The sequence below is a fragment of the Lepidochelys olivacea genome (genome assembly GCF_965140295.1).
Source record: "Lepidochelys olivacea isolate rLepOli2 genome assembly, chromosome: 9".
NCBI classification, from domain to species: domain Eukaryota; kingdom Metazoa; phylum Chordata; order Testudines; family Cheloniidae; genus Lepidochelys; species Lepidochelys olivacea.
The window spans coordinates 96,748,734-96,763,388 of NC_140419.1; positions in this window are offsets into that span (position 1 = coordinate 96,748,734).

Sequence of the window (14,655 nt, forward strand, 5' to 3'; positions counted from 1 at the left end):
TCCTGCACCCAAACTCCATCCCAGAAAGAAACTAATATAACAGCTGTGCTAAGGTAAGAAGCAGGCTATTTTGAATTAACTTAACTATATTCTACATGTTTTAAGCCTGAAATGTAACCACAGAACGGCTTTATATTAATTAAAAGGCAAGTTTCGTATAGCGTTAATAGCCTCAATGCCATAATTGTGATCATTTTGTTTTAAATTAGGAAAAAGACTTGTCTACAGGGGCCCCACAAAATTTAATAGCCCCAGGCCCACAGGAGCATTAATCCGGCCCTGAGGGGGCAGGGTCTTTGGGGGAAGGGGAGGAGCAGGGGGCAGGGCCCCATGGTGAGGGAGATTCAGGGTGGGGGGAATGGTCTTTGTGACCAGGGCTCCAATAAATCTTAATCTGCTCTCTGACCAGACCATCAGCTGGGGTGAGCTGATAATGCTGCAAACTCCTCTATGCTGGCAGACCTGTAGAGGTCCGTGCAAGCCAAGAAGTGGATGGCGCATAGCCAAGGAATGTGCCGACTCAGTTATCTCCACTGGGTCCTGATGCAGAACCTCTTGAAGTCCAGGGAAGCCCCAGTGGGGTTTGAATAGTGTGCTTAATGCAGCCCTCCACAGTGGAAAATCTTAAATATTGCTCTCTGTTTCACCCCAATTTCACCCGCTGTGGGTTATTGCAGGCTGTAAGTGATATAATTTGCACTGGCTTCTGTGATTCCAGCCCCAATCAATTGTTTAGTAACATGAGCTCAGTGTTCATGGGGTTCTCTACTGTAAGTGTGAATTAAATGTGTATTCAGGGAAGCTTGATGTAATGCAAACATGAGAAACAGAGTCAAGCCCAGAGGTGTGTACTAAATGCCCCCAACTAACCAGGCAGAGCAACACCTACTGAAAACTTTGAAACAAAGAGTGAGATTCTTCACTCCCATCTGGGTAAAAGGGTCAGGGGTTTGAAGTCCATGGCAAAATTCCTAGTGACTTTATGGAGCCAGAATTTCACCGTGGAATAAACATAAAAGGGCTCTAAAAACACCAGTTCCAGTCAGAACAGGACTCCCCTGGTGCAGGCTCTATAGAAGACTGCTGTAAGGCTGCTTTCCAAGGACCCCGTCAAAAGCCCTGATGTTGACCAGGAGCAGGGCTGGAGATGGGAGAGGTGTATCGGGGTCATGTTAGAGGGGCAGCACAGTCTCACTCAAAGTATCTAAAGAATACATGTCAAAGGGGATTGAATGTGATCTTTGGGCCGATAGCGGGGTGGTCACCCTGCTCCGGTGTGGAAGGGGTTAAAAACAGTCCTGGGGAGCCAATCAGGGTGGGGCTGGGAATATAAGAAGGCCTAAGGGAGGAGCTGGGTCAGAGTCTCTCTCCAGCCTTCTAGGGAGAAGAATCTAGTTGTCTGGGAGAAAAGGGTACCTGAAGCAAGGCAGGGGAGGGGAGGGGAGGGGAGCTCAGCTCCAGCCTGGCGCAAGGCCTAAAGAGGTACTGGGGCTGCAGAGGTGTAGCCCAGGGATAGGCAGAGGCAGCTGGTCCACCCCCCCTGCCGATGATGAGTGGCCATTACATTGCAGTTTGCCCCAGTGAGAGGGGGCCAGATGATGACGGGCAGTAGCCACTGAGGCAAGGTGGGGATAGAGGTTTGAGGGCTCCCCTGGGAAGGGAGACCCAGAGTGTGGGGGTGCTGCTGGGGCAGAACCTCAAGGTAAAGGGGCACTGGGGTCTGGGAAGGACACGGGGGCCTGAGGCGGGTGAGACACCGGCCAACAGGAGGCGCTCTGCCATGCTGGAAAGAGCTAATTCCTGAGTGACCAGCAGGAGGCACCACACCGGCGAGTGTCGATCTGCTACAGGGCCCCTTTCTTGTATTTGAGATCTGTTAGTGCAGAACCCTGCCGCCATGTGGAATCCGGTTGGTTTTCCTGATTGCAGGGCCTTGGTCAGTAATTGGTTCCTTGCCCTGGGACCATATATATGCTTATCTTAACTGAGCTGATAGTATTGTTAAACAGCATTCTAATCTAATACAATGCCAGTCAAATAGCCTGCCTTTTAAGAGTTACAGTCTGCTCTTTTTACCCAGGAGACCCTTGTTCTCACCTACCTTTCTGCCAGGAGTTTGCCCCGCAGAATAGATGACTAATGTGCTCATGACTTACACTACAGAATCAGGACTCAAAATTGTGGCACCAAGTACTGATATAAATGATCCTGCTTTAAATGAGAATCTCTGTGCCGGAATGAATAATAGACTTAACTGGCAACTGCAAAAGATACCCAAACCTAAAGATTTTAAATCAGGATTGCATTTTAAAGAATCTGTTTGGTATGTGGTGCTATTACCTCTCTGTATTAACTCTAATAACTTTACTAGAAGAGAGGAAGAGCTGTGACTTTTCCTTTGAGGACATCTGGAGGGAGATGATCTTTGACAAGCATCCCCAGGTCTTTGCAAAGCAAGATGGATATTCTATTACTGTAATTGCTATAGAATTCTGGAGAGCATTTCACACCGTAATAAACAGGCTAACTGCTTATGCCCACAAACAGGCTAACTGGATTCCATGTGGAATAGAATATGTGAAGTCCTGAATGCACCAGTATGGGGGAGGCTGGAGAATGACCTCTCCCTTGCTATGAGGTTATGATGGCCCTTGGGTCATTGTAAAAGTGTTTGAGTTTATGAACCGTGAATGCTGTGCACTGTGTCCAAAACATTAAAAATGTTCCTTCCTGCAGCTGATGTGAGAGACATTTACGGTTGTGGAGGTGTTTTGGAGTCACTTTTTGACTAAGGGGAGAACTGATAAGCTGCAGATTAAAACAAGAGGAGCTAAAATTGAGTTATGGGTTTGTAAAATCTGTTGCACTTTGCCAGCAAAGATCATTTATTTTTTGAGACGTGACGTTTCATCTCATTTTGGTTTGCAGTGTCTGAAATTGTTTGTGTTTGACATAGCCGGTAGGGCTTCCAAGGGACTATTATCAAATTTCCACTCTACATAGATGAGTTAAGATGTGTTAATGTGTTTGTGATGTAAATTGAATGCAAACTAGAGAGGGTAATAATCATCCCGCATTTTCTGTGTATAAGAACATGCAAATGTGGGAAAATAAGAGAAGCAAATTGGTATAAAACAAAGAAACAATATGTGTTGCACAGATAAAAGGAACGTGCAGAATAGCCAACTCTAACAAACAAAGGACAATTAGATTCTCATTATTTTTGAGGTTTTTTTAATAAGAACATAGTTCAGTCAAATTATTTTGGTTTATGGTGCATGTTTCAGTTCTAATAATATTTGCAACATTAATGCTAATTAATCTCCACAGAAAATGCCATCATCATTAGACTAAACAAGGCCATTAATATAAGCCATTGTATAAGTCCACAGTAACTGCTATCAATTATTGTGGCACCAAATGAAAATAACGAATTTATCTTTTATTTATTTCATTTGCAAACAAAATCCGCAGTGCTGGGATTTGCACAATACCATAAGTACTTTGGAGAGCGAAGCATTCTTGTTCTGTTAGATCCCAGCAATGAAATATTGGTCCAGCTTAATTTTGATTTAAAATGGTCAAGTTCTCAAAATGGGGCTACTTAAAATTCAGAATTAAGTTCAGTGCTCTCCCATAACTGAGATTTCTGTAACAATTACAGCTGTCTGGAGGATAATTCCATTTCGTGGCAACTTTTGAGGCTTCAAAATTTGTTTTTGTTCCACACTGGAATGAAAACAAAATCTTGTGAAGGTTTTCAGGAAACAGAATTGGGTCAAAACATTCACTTTTGAATAAAAAAGATCAGGTTTTTGATTCGGGTCGATCTTTCTCTCGTTGGAAGTGACCACAGCCCTGGAATTTGGAAACAGTCCTCTCATCAACCTTGTCAAAATCAATGCATCTCTGCAAAAGGCTTTGAGGAAAGAGCATGTCAATGAAAACATTCTGACCAGCTCTTTGTGGAAACTTAGTAACATCAGCTCTAGTAACATTACTCATCAAATTATTTTTTATAACAAGGCCACCTTGCTATCTGCTCACTTCCTATGGCTATTCTGTGCTTTCAAGAATTTTGTAGAAGAGCCTCTGAATATTGTATGTGGAAAGTCTTTTGTAACTGGACTAAAAATAACTTCATTCAGAGGCAGCATTCCATCCATGGAGATTTTTCATTATTATTATTTAAAACCTTATGGTCATTATAATCCTCTTGGGAGGTCAGAGAAGGCTAATTCTCATGATGGTTTTTGGGGTGGGTGGAGAAGAGGGAGAGAACTCGCTATAAGTTGATTGGACCATATTGCCCCCTATAGGTAGAGTGACCAGATGTCCTGATTTTATAGGTTTCAGAGTAGCAGCCGTGTTAGTCTGTATTCACAAAATCAAAAGGAGGACTTGTGGCACCTTAGAGACTAACAAATATATTTGAGCATAAGCTTTCGTGAGCTACAGCTCACTAAGCTTATGCTCAAATAAATTTGTTAGTCTCTAAGGTGCCACAAGTATTCCTTTTGATATGATAGGGACAGTCCTGAGATTTGGGGCTTTTTTATATGGGCTCCTATTATCCCCCACCCCCGTCCTGATATTTCACACTTGCTATCTGGTCACCCTACTTATTGGAGTTACATTTGCATTCATGGGGTGAAATTCCGGCCCCAGTGAAGTCAAGAGGAGTTTTGCCATTGACTTCAATGGGGTCTTGGTTTCATCCAGGGAGTTTATAACAGATTGCTCCCTTGGGGCCCATCTCCTGAGGTGAAATAGGAAGGAGTCTGCCCCCTACACCTGTAGCTCCCAGGAGCCTTTTGGAGCCCAGGGCTCTTTGTTCCTATGCTTTCACTCTACCACTGGAGACCCTCCCTGCCTTGCTTGGCTTCTGGGGATCATGGCTCTAATGGAACCGTCACCAAGGTGCCCTTCCTGGCTGTTCCCCTAGAATGTTCCGGGGGGTGGGGATTTCCACTCCACAGAGCTGGGAAAGTGGGTATTCAGCGCTGGCTTTCTGGAAGGGCTGAGTCAGCACCCACAGCTGGAGCCAAACTTTCAAAAGAGCCCAGCATATTGGGTGCATGTTGGGCTCTGAGCAGCTCCAAAATTGTCCCAAAACATCCCAGGGGAGCTGCTGGGTGCCCAGTGCTTGTAAATCTGGCCCTGTCTTCCCTGCTGAAATCCTGTGTGGTTTGTTTGAGAGGAGGCCTCCGAGGCGTGTGGCCGAACATCCCTTGCTTTAGCCTGTCCCTTGTGGTGCACCATGGCAGTAGTACAATGATGCCACAGAGGAAGAGCTCTCCTCCTACTTGATGCTATGAGTAAGTGAGCTGTGCAAGGTGTGTATAATGCTCAATAACTCCATTCTAATCACAGGTCTTTTAAAAAAGATATCCCATTCAATGTATTGGCACAAATTTTACCTTCATATTAGGGCCTGTGCCTGCTCCTTCTGAAAGCCCCATTCCAGGTTCACACTGGGATAGCTCAGTGGCCTTATTCCTGATTTATAGAACTGTAAGTGGGAAAGAACCACTGGACCCAAGGGGAATTAACTTAAGAACATACAAACGGCCATACTGGGTCAGACCAAAGGTCCATCTAGCCCAGTATCCTGTCTTCCAACAGTGGCCAGTGCCAGGTGCCCCAGAGGGAATGAACAGATCAGGGAGTCATCAAGTGATCCATTCCCTGTCGCCCATTCCCAGCTTCTGGCAAACAGAGGCTAGAGACACCATGCCTGTCCATCCTGACTAATAGCCATTGAGGGACCTATCCTCCATGAACTTATCTAGCTCTTTTTTGAATCCTGTTAAAGTCTTGGCCTTCACAACATTCTCTGGCAAGGAGTTCCACAGGTTGACTGTGTGTTGTGTGAAGCAATACTTCCTTTTTTTTAAAAAAAACTTGCTGCCTATAAATTTCATTTGGTGACCTCTAGTCACCAAATACACTTGACCTGTTGCCTTGAGTGGGAGCAGGATGGGTTTCTTACTGCTGTGCAAATGTGTCCCTGGTATTATTCTAAATGCCTGGATTTCACATAGTTACACAGTTGTCAGGGAGGGCAGGTTTGGGGCCAACATATTGGATCTAATTATCTGAAAGTGTACACCCTGCCTTCTGAGAAACAAGGGTATGTTAACTAGCGGACAGTAACATGGTTCTATAGACAGAGTGCTATGCATACATATTATTCAGCTCAGTTATAGCTTCATTTGAGGCTCAGGGCCTTATACAGAACAGCTCTATTGCAAAAATAATGAAACTTATAAAAAGACAGCACAAGAAAAGTATTTCCATTTTAATTTCCTAGCTTTGTGTGTGTGTTGACTATAGTGACAAGATGTGTTACAGCTTGATGATACGAGGATCCTATTTAAGGATTGTAGAAAATACCCATTCTCTCCAACAAAACAAGTTTTTGTTTAAAAAAAAATAAGAAATTTGCGTTTTGCTTCTAGGACAGCTACAGTATATAACTTTTTCATTAAGTGAACAACACACTATTTCTGGATAACAATGAAAGTGTTGCTTGATGTCCATCTCTTCCCCATGTCTCTACTCAGTTGCTTTAAGTCTGTGACTTTCTGTCCTGAGCAAGGACAGCAAGATTTTCTACAAATAAACACGCTCACCTTGCTACCTCTGTCAGTTCGTTACAGTCTCTCTCATTTTGAAGTACAGTCTTTATGTTGCAATGATTAACATATGAGGGCCAAATCATCAAGTGGTGTAAATTGTCAAAGCTCCGTTGAAGACAATGGCAAGGTGTATATTTGAAGTCAATGGAGTTAGGACCACTCGGGCTTGCCCCTCGGTCTTACATCAGTTGGAAGATATAAAAGAAAAGGGAAGTGCTGGACCATTGCACTGCTCTATGTAGTTGAGTGACCTGATTTTGTGTGCTTTTCTTTCGCTGTGCATAGCGGTCTCACAAGAGGCACCTTGGATGAAATGCTCTCCTGGGCAGAGGGCTTGCACTAGTTCTATGCACCAATGAAGTTCCACTTACACCCTGAAACCCCTTCAATGACACCTGGGGCTCATGTTGTCTCCTCTGCACAGGGAAGAATCTCAACCCCGGTGTCTAAAATATATAAAATCACGCTCATATGTGGAAAGCAGAATCCTTATCCTCAGGTTCTTTATTTTGCTGATAACTCTAGGATGGGGAGTTCACAAATTTGGGTGGCTGTTGTCACCCATCTTCTCTTTGCGCTGATGAGGGGGCATTTAGGGGAAAGAGAAGGTTGTTTTCAGTGGTGCAAGATGGCAGCCAGTCCTGAAATTTCAGTCTTGCTGGTGTTCAGTTAGTTTATACAAAAATGAATTGTTGGCTCACAGCTCTTCTGCATTTGAAAGGCTTTTTTCCCCCCTGCCCAGCTCAGGGTTTTTATTCCCTGCACCGGGCATTGTTCTTCTGCTTCAGTGTGGAGGCTTGAGTGTTTTGCCAAGAAAAAAGCTCCCCTTTCTGAGTCCCCTCAAGAAACACCCCCCTTCACTAGCTGCCACCCCTTCCATTTTAGTCAGTTTTTAATTAGACTTCAGGACGGGCGCACAGTGCGAACTCTGCTTTCATCTGGGAGCTCCAGTGCTGTGAAATATTACAGGAAGTAAATAACTGTCAGAAAGGAAATCCGTCACTGGCTCTGCAGAAGCAGAGAATGGCTTTGAAATATTCTTTTTCAAAGATGTTGAGCGACTGTCAGAAATGGCGAGACGGGCAAAAGATTCCCAAGGAAAAGGGTAAACACAATTATTAATTCACTAGCGTGCCACATTTCACTGTGGCTCTAATAACTTCCTATTAGGTCTGTTTTTGAAAATGTCTGATCAGGCTTCCTTTTAATTGTCTTTTCTGGAAATAAATGCAAGGCTGCGTTGGCTCCATTCCTACAGGGCTTGAATTTAGACCTCGCCGTTCCCACTTGCTTCCAAACACTGGGATTAATTCAACCTGGGTATGAACAGGTGAAATGCCACGGGAGCCCACTCCGCAGCTCACAGATGTTGACAGGACTCGCAGGTCATCAGGTCTGAACTTGACCATTTTTTAACAAGTTTTTTGTTTTTCTAAAAACCTATTAGCTCGGCACCATGTCAGGCAATTTCCTTCAGGGGTTCCTTGTGTGCTCAGTAAAGAGGCTCTTTCTGTCTCTAATTGGCATGAATGTGAACTGCCTCTGCCCGAATTCTGGAAATTTGTTTGAAAGATTTCTGATCCTCCTCTTTGTCCATCTGAAAAATCCATTGGATTAATATGGATGACACTGTGTCCAGAAACCCATGGGAGACAGATACACTGTCAAGGGAAACATTTTGCACTTTTTTAAAACCCTGTATGATTTAACATTTGATATCAAAAGCATCATTACCATAAACAAGCCTGATCTGTATATAAGTCAGTGGCAGTCAACTTCCTTTTAAAAACCTATGGGCCAGATCCTCTTTTGGGGTATCTTCATTGGAGCTAACTTCACTTACACCAGCTGAAAATCTAGCCCATACAACTCATTTGACAGAGATGGTCTAATCACATTATGACAAGGACCTCGCCTTTCTTTGCTAAACGGTAGCAGGGGGTCACACACTTTATTGCTTCTGGCAGCCGAGTGCCTGGGACATGCCAGGGACTCCTTGCATCCCTCCATTCTCCCCCACAAGCTCCCCAGGTGCCACCTTCCGATCCCCTTATATTTCCGGGACTCTCACCAACTCCTTAGCAGGAAAAAGTGGATCCCAGAACTGTACAGATTTTCCCTTAGGCCTTGCTGATACCTCCCAGGCACTTGGTATAGTGTGGAGGTGGGTTACAACAATTTGTAGAGTACACAGTTGGAATCCATATAATCAATGAGGCAGACACCCGTTTTGTGTGGCTGCTGGTGAGGATCTTGATAGGTGGAAGAAGGTACAGAATGGGATACAGGGCAGACACAAGAGTCTGGATCCTAAACTGGCTTAGGCACCTGTGATGGGGCACCTGCCCCGCACTGGTGGAGAAAGGGTTAATAGCAGCCCTGGGGAGGCTGCGCAGCAGACAGCCAATCAGAGAGGGGCTGCAAGGAGCAGCCCATCAGGGCAGAGCAGGCCCATATATAAAGAGAGCTGCAGGGCAGAGGGGGCAGTTCCCTCTTGGCAGCCCAGGGAGAAAGGACTGGGTTGCTGAAGGGCTGAGGGAAGTGCCAGCACCCTGGACAGAGCAGTGCTGGGCCAGGTCAGGGGAGTGAGAGGGAGCGCCAGCCTGACTGTCTGAAAGAATGAAGCCCAGATACAGGGGCAGAGAAGGTGCTAGGGCTATGGGGAAGTAGCTCAGGGAAACGGGTGGTGGGGGTTGAAGGAGATGCAACGCGTGGCTGCCGCCTAGAGAGTCCTTGGGTTGGGACCCGGAGTAGTGGGCGGGCCTGGGTCTCCTCTCCCTCTCGCCCCCACTTGCCACTGAGGAGAGTGGCCAGTTAAGGGCTACAGTTTGCCACTGAGGCAAGTGACTAGAACCTTGGGCTGCAGTTGGCCACGGAGGTGAGTGGCTGGCCAGAGGACTGCTGCTTCCCTGGAAGCGGAGGAGAACAGAATGGGGCACTCCTGGAATGGGCTGTGTCCTGAAGAGGACGCTGTGATCTTGAGGCAACGCAGGTCTGGAGCAGAAGTGGCAGTCGTGAGATGCTACCAGAGGAGGGCACCTGTGAAAAGACTGAGCTAATTCCCAGAACAACCAGCAGGTGGCACCATGGTGGTGAGTCTCACCTCGTTACATCATCACTGATGTCAAGGGAGATTAATCTACTTACACCAGTTGAAGATCTGGCCCAAAGTTGGTATTTGGAGCCTTAACTGTAAATTTCCTGGGATTCTAGTGTATAGGGTTATTTAAATTACAAATTTGAGTAACTTCAAAAGCTACATTCCCAATTTACCTTAACAAACTATTTATTCCATCCCATCCAACTCATTTAGCAATTAAAGTTGCATGACTAAATTGCAAATATACCCTTTCTGAGCTGGAGTAATACTGTGAAATTCTTTAATTTGAGTCAAGTGTTGTGGATGCTTGGAAATGCAACCACTTAAAAAGCCTAATATTTGATCTATTTGTGGCTCCCCCCCTCCAAATTAGAGACTTTGAACAAATGCCTGAGTTCTGCAGCTCAGACTTATCCTCTGCAATTTAAACTATGATCTAGTTTAGACATCACAGAAAGGTATCTCCCTAATGCTCTTGAGTGCTTTTTCATATAAGCTTTTTTATCTTGAAATATAGTGTCAAGCTAACTGAAGAATAAAGAGTTTGCAATGTGTATCCTACGTTATGAATCCTGCTTTAGACAGGTAAGTGCTATATATATTCTATCTCTAAATAAACACAGGGCTTTGAGTGTTTCTCCTCAAGACCTTTATTCTTGGATTGCACAGTGGAAGGAATGCATCATCGGGATCACATCTAGCAGTGCCATGAATTCCTCTTGCCCAGTTCTCAGTATGCTGATCTCGTCTTGAGTTTCTCGCAGACGCAGAGCTAAATTCTATCTTCCGTTACACCACGCAGCTTGGTCGATTGGACAAGGGTTGCAGCATAACTGGAGAAACTGGTCTGAAGTAAATAGGATAAAATTCAAGAAGGACAAATGCAAAGTACTCCACTTAGGAAGGAACAATCAGTTGCACACATACAAAATGGGAAATGACTGCCTAGGAAGGAGTACTGCGGAAAGGGATCTGGGGGTCAGAGTGGATCACAAGCTAAATGAGTCAACAGTGTAATGCTGTTGGAAAAAAAGCAAACATAATTCTGGGATTTTTTAGCAGGAGTATTGTAAGCAAGACACGAGAAGTAATTCTTCCGCTCTACTACATGCTGATTGGGCCTGAACTGGAGTATTGTGTCTAGTTCTGGGCACCACATTTCACGAAAGATGTGGACAAATTGGAGAACCCAGAGAAGAGCAATGAAAATGATTAAAGGTCTAGAAAACATGACCTATGAGGGAAGACTTGAAAAAAATGGGTTTGTTTAGTCTGGAGAAGAGAAGACTGCGAGGGGACATAACAGTTTTCAAGTACATAAAAGGTTGTTACAAGGAGGAGGGAGAAAAATGGTTCTTTTTAACCTCTGAGGATAGGACAAGAAGCAATGGGCTTAAATTGCAGCAAGGGTGGCTTAGGTTGGACGTTAGAAAAAACTTCCTGTCAGGGTGGTTAAGCGCTGGAATAAATTGCCTAGGGAGGGTGTGGAATCTCCATCATTGGGGATTTTTAAGAGCAGAATGGACAAACAGCTGTCAGGGATGGCCTAGATAATACTTTGTCCTGCCATGAGTGCAGGGGATTGGACTAGATGACCTCTCGAGGTCCCTTCCAGTTCTATGATTCTATAATGGAGGGCAGAATTTGTGAAGCTGGGTAACTTGGGAAGTGCCATGTGAATGTTAGCTGTCCCAACTTTGAGGGATTTGTAAGTGAGCCTTGTTCTGCTGAGTTTTAAGACACAATTTTAGCAATCCCTAAAAAGTGGTAACTGGGTGGAAATGAACAGTTGCCTGATCTCTGTCAGTCTTTGGTTAAAACCAAGTGATTTAAATCTACCTAGCCGCCAAGTAGAACTTTATAAAGTGATGCTTGTACTAACCCCCATTCTGGTTAACACAATTTGGCTGTGAAGATTATGTTCCTTCCTCATCAGTTGGACCATATCACGACCCGTCTTTGAATTCCTCAAATGGTTCTCTGGCTCCCACCATATTGAGTTGAAGGCTCTTCCCTATTTACTCTTATTGACTAAACGGTGTAGCTAATTGTTTGACATCACTCATTCTTTAAAATGTTGAAGGGACCCAGTAACTGAACTTAGCCAAATCTATTGTCTAAAGACAAAATAGTACAATATAAAAAGGAGACATACATACCCTCCATCTGGGAAGCAAGTCTTATCTTGCAGATGTTTGTTTGCCTTACACAGAAAGCATGTTTCAAAGATAGACATTTCAGCTAGGAATATTTATAGGATGGTTTTACAAATTACGAAACTCTTTATACATCACTAAAATCCAGCTCAACAGTTTGTAACAGTTTTTGTTCCATATTTTTCTTGTCTCTGTTTTCGATACTACAATCCAAACTAGTTGCCCATAAAGGTACCTATACTAGAACAGAGAACAAATGTATCTTGAGTTTGTATTTGCTAGTGCCAAAGCTGACTTCAGCTTTGCAAAGTGTTATGGGACACGACGTATGAGTGAACAAGAGTAAGCATAATAACATTTAATTATAAAGCTTTCTGCTCACATAATATATAATGTGTAACACTTTAACATGGTGTGCAACGTGTATAACATATACAAGCTGGTTAACACTCTTCTCATTCCCACTCCCTGCTCTACCTATGGTACTGGCCTCATTAACCTATTTCTCTGCTTGTGACTGGTTACATGGAGACAGAAATTAGAATCTTTTGTTCATTTTGTTGCAAATTCATTTGGAACTTTCACTTCAAAGAAGGAAATCCAAAGGCAGCCTGCCTTGGCATTGGTGAAAGGGGGAAAGCTATAACCACCCCAAGCTGTCATCAGGCTCAAATCCAAAGCATCCTTGCATGTTCTGGAATTAACCCAAGGCCCTGTTGGGTTGATGTTATCCAGAGGTGGCCTAGCACAATGAGCCCTCAATCCTCAGTGATGTATTTCAGATCTGAGTTTTTGCTTGGACTCATCTGTTCTCAATAAAGCCTTTTTCCTCCCCATTTTAATTTAAAAAACAAAGATCCTGTGTGTATAGTAGGCATTATACACACAGGATTTCTATCTAACTAAAGATGAAATTGTTCAAAATTGTTGGTTGAATTCTGCTTCCATAGAAGTCAAAGACAAATGGTTTTGAAAGATTCCCACCTGTTGCATTTTGATCCATTACTATAGAATGTTGCAGTATATTTTAATAAAGGTGGATTGAAGAATTGGTGCAGACTTTCAACCCATTTATATTGCTTACAAGTATTCCCAAATATTACCAAAAGAATACATTGTAAGATGTGCTACGTCACATACCACTACCTCTGCACGCTGAATGATGTGTGATCTTGGGTCCCACAGCATGGTCCCACTGCTACTTCTCAACACTATTCCATTTTATTTTCTCAGGAAAAAAAATAATACCAAGGAGAATGCAGAAAAGAATTAAACCTCCTCTATGAAGCTCACATTGCATACACTGTTATGGGTCACCTGCTTCTCGGTGGTGTTTACAGTTTAATAAATGTTAGTCCTCAGGTGTATTTTTCCTCATGTTTTTAAAATTACCTTTTTGGTCACCCTCATGTAACGTTCCCTGAAATGTTTCCCCATTATAGCTCACTCAGACCATTTAGGAAGACAACCATTTATTGCTGATACCATTTGGGAATTTTCTGCATTATTCATTGACTTCAAATTGAGAATAATCATTCTGGACATTTTACAAAATATTTCCAGTGTCACCATAAGCTTTTTCCATTTACCAGAAGGTTTAAAAAAAAGGCAGATGTAAGCACAGATTCATATTTATTTATTTCCTTATTTTTATGGCCAGAAGGGACCATCATGATCGTTTAGTCTGACATCCTGCCTAACACAGGCCAGAGAAACGTATCCAATAATTTCAGCATCAAGCCCATAAGTTCTGGTTAAGCTATAGTGTGCCTTAGAAAGATATCCAATCTTGATTTAAAGATTGCAAGTAATAGAGAATCCGCCCTGTCCCCACATAGATTGTTCCAATGGTTAACTACCTCACTGTTAAAATATGTGCCTTATTTCTCATCTGAATCTGCCTAGCTTAGCATCAAACCATTGGATCGCACTATATCTTCTGCTAGATTAAAGAGCTATCTACTACTGTAAATTTCTACCCTATGTAGCTACTTGTAGACCGGGATCAAGTCACTGCTTAACCTTGGATAAACTAAATAGATTGAGAGACTAAAAAAAGCTCATTATAAGGCATGTTTTCTACCATTTTCAATTTGTCAACATCTTTTTTTGAAGTCTGGACCTAGTATTCCAGCAATGATTTCACTAATGCCATATCCACATCTCAACTCCTTCATATTCTCCTATTTATACATCCAAAGATCATGTTTGCCCTTGTAGCTTCCTGTGTAATTCTGTAGCTCATGGGGGTCATGGCAGATGACCAATTGACCAAGTCTTTCTCTGAGTCACTATTTTAAAGATTCACTCAGCCATCTTAAAAGTGTGACTGACATGCTTTGTTCCTAGAGGTCTGACCTTGCATTTGTCTGTGTTAAAATGCCTGTTCAAATAATTCAGATCAGTCTATATAACTATCGTTACTGACCACTCCATCAATTTTATAAGCAATTATTTTACTTTTTTATTCCAATCATTGATGAAAAATGTTCCTGATGCATTTAAAGAACTTTTCCTAAACACTACTGGCCATATAATTGTTTTCATTAACAGCCTTAACTTTCCATATCGATTATCTACATTTGGTAACTGCTGACTTGCACTCATTCCTACATGCTTCCTCATCTTTCCATTTACTGCATATTGTTTGGTTATTGCTGCTTGCCTCTTCCCTCTGAGCCAGAAGGGTATTTTAATCAAAGAAGACTTCTTTCATGCCTGTGGAAGTGCGTGTGTGTGTGATATCAAATAAAATATA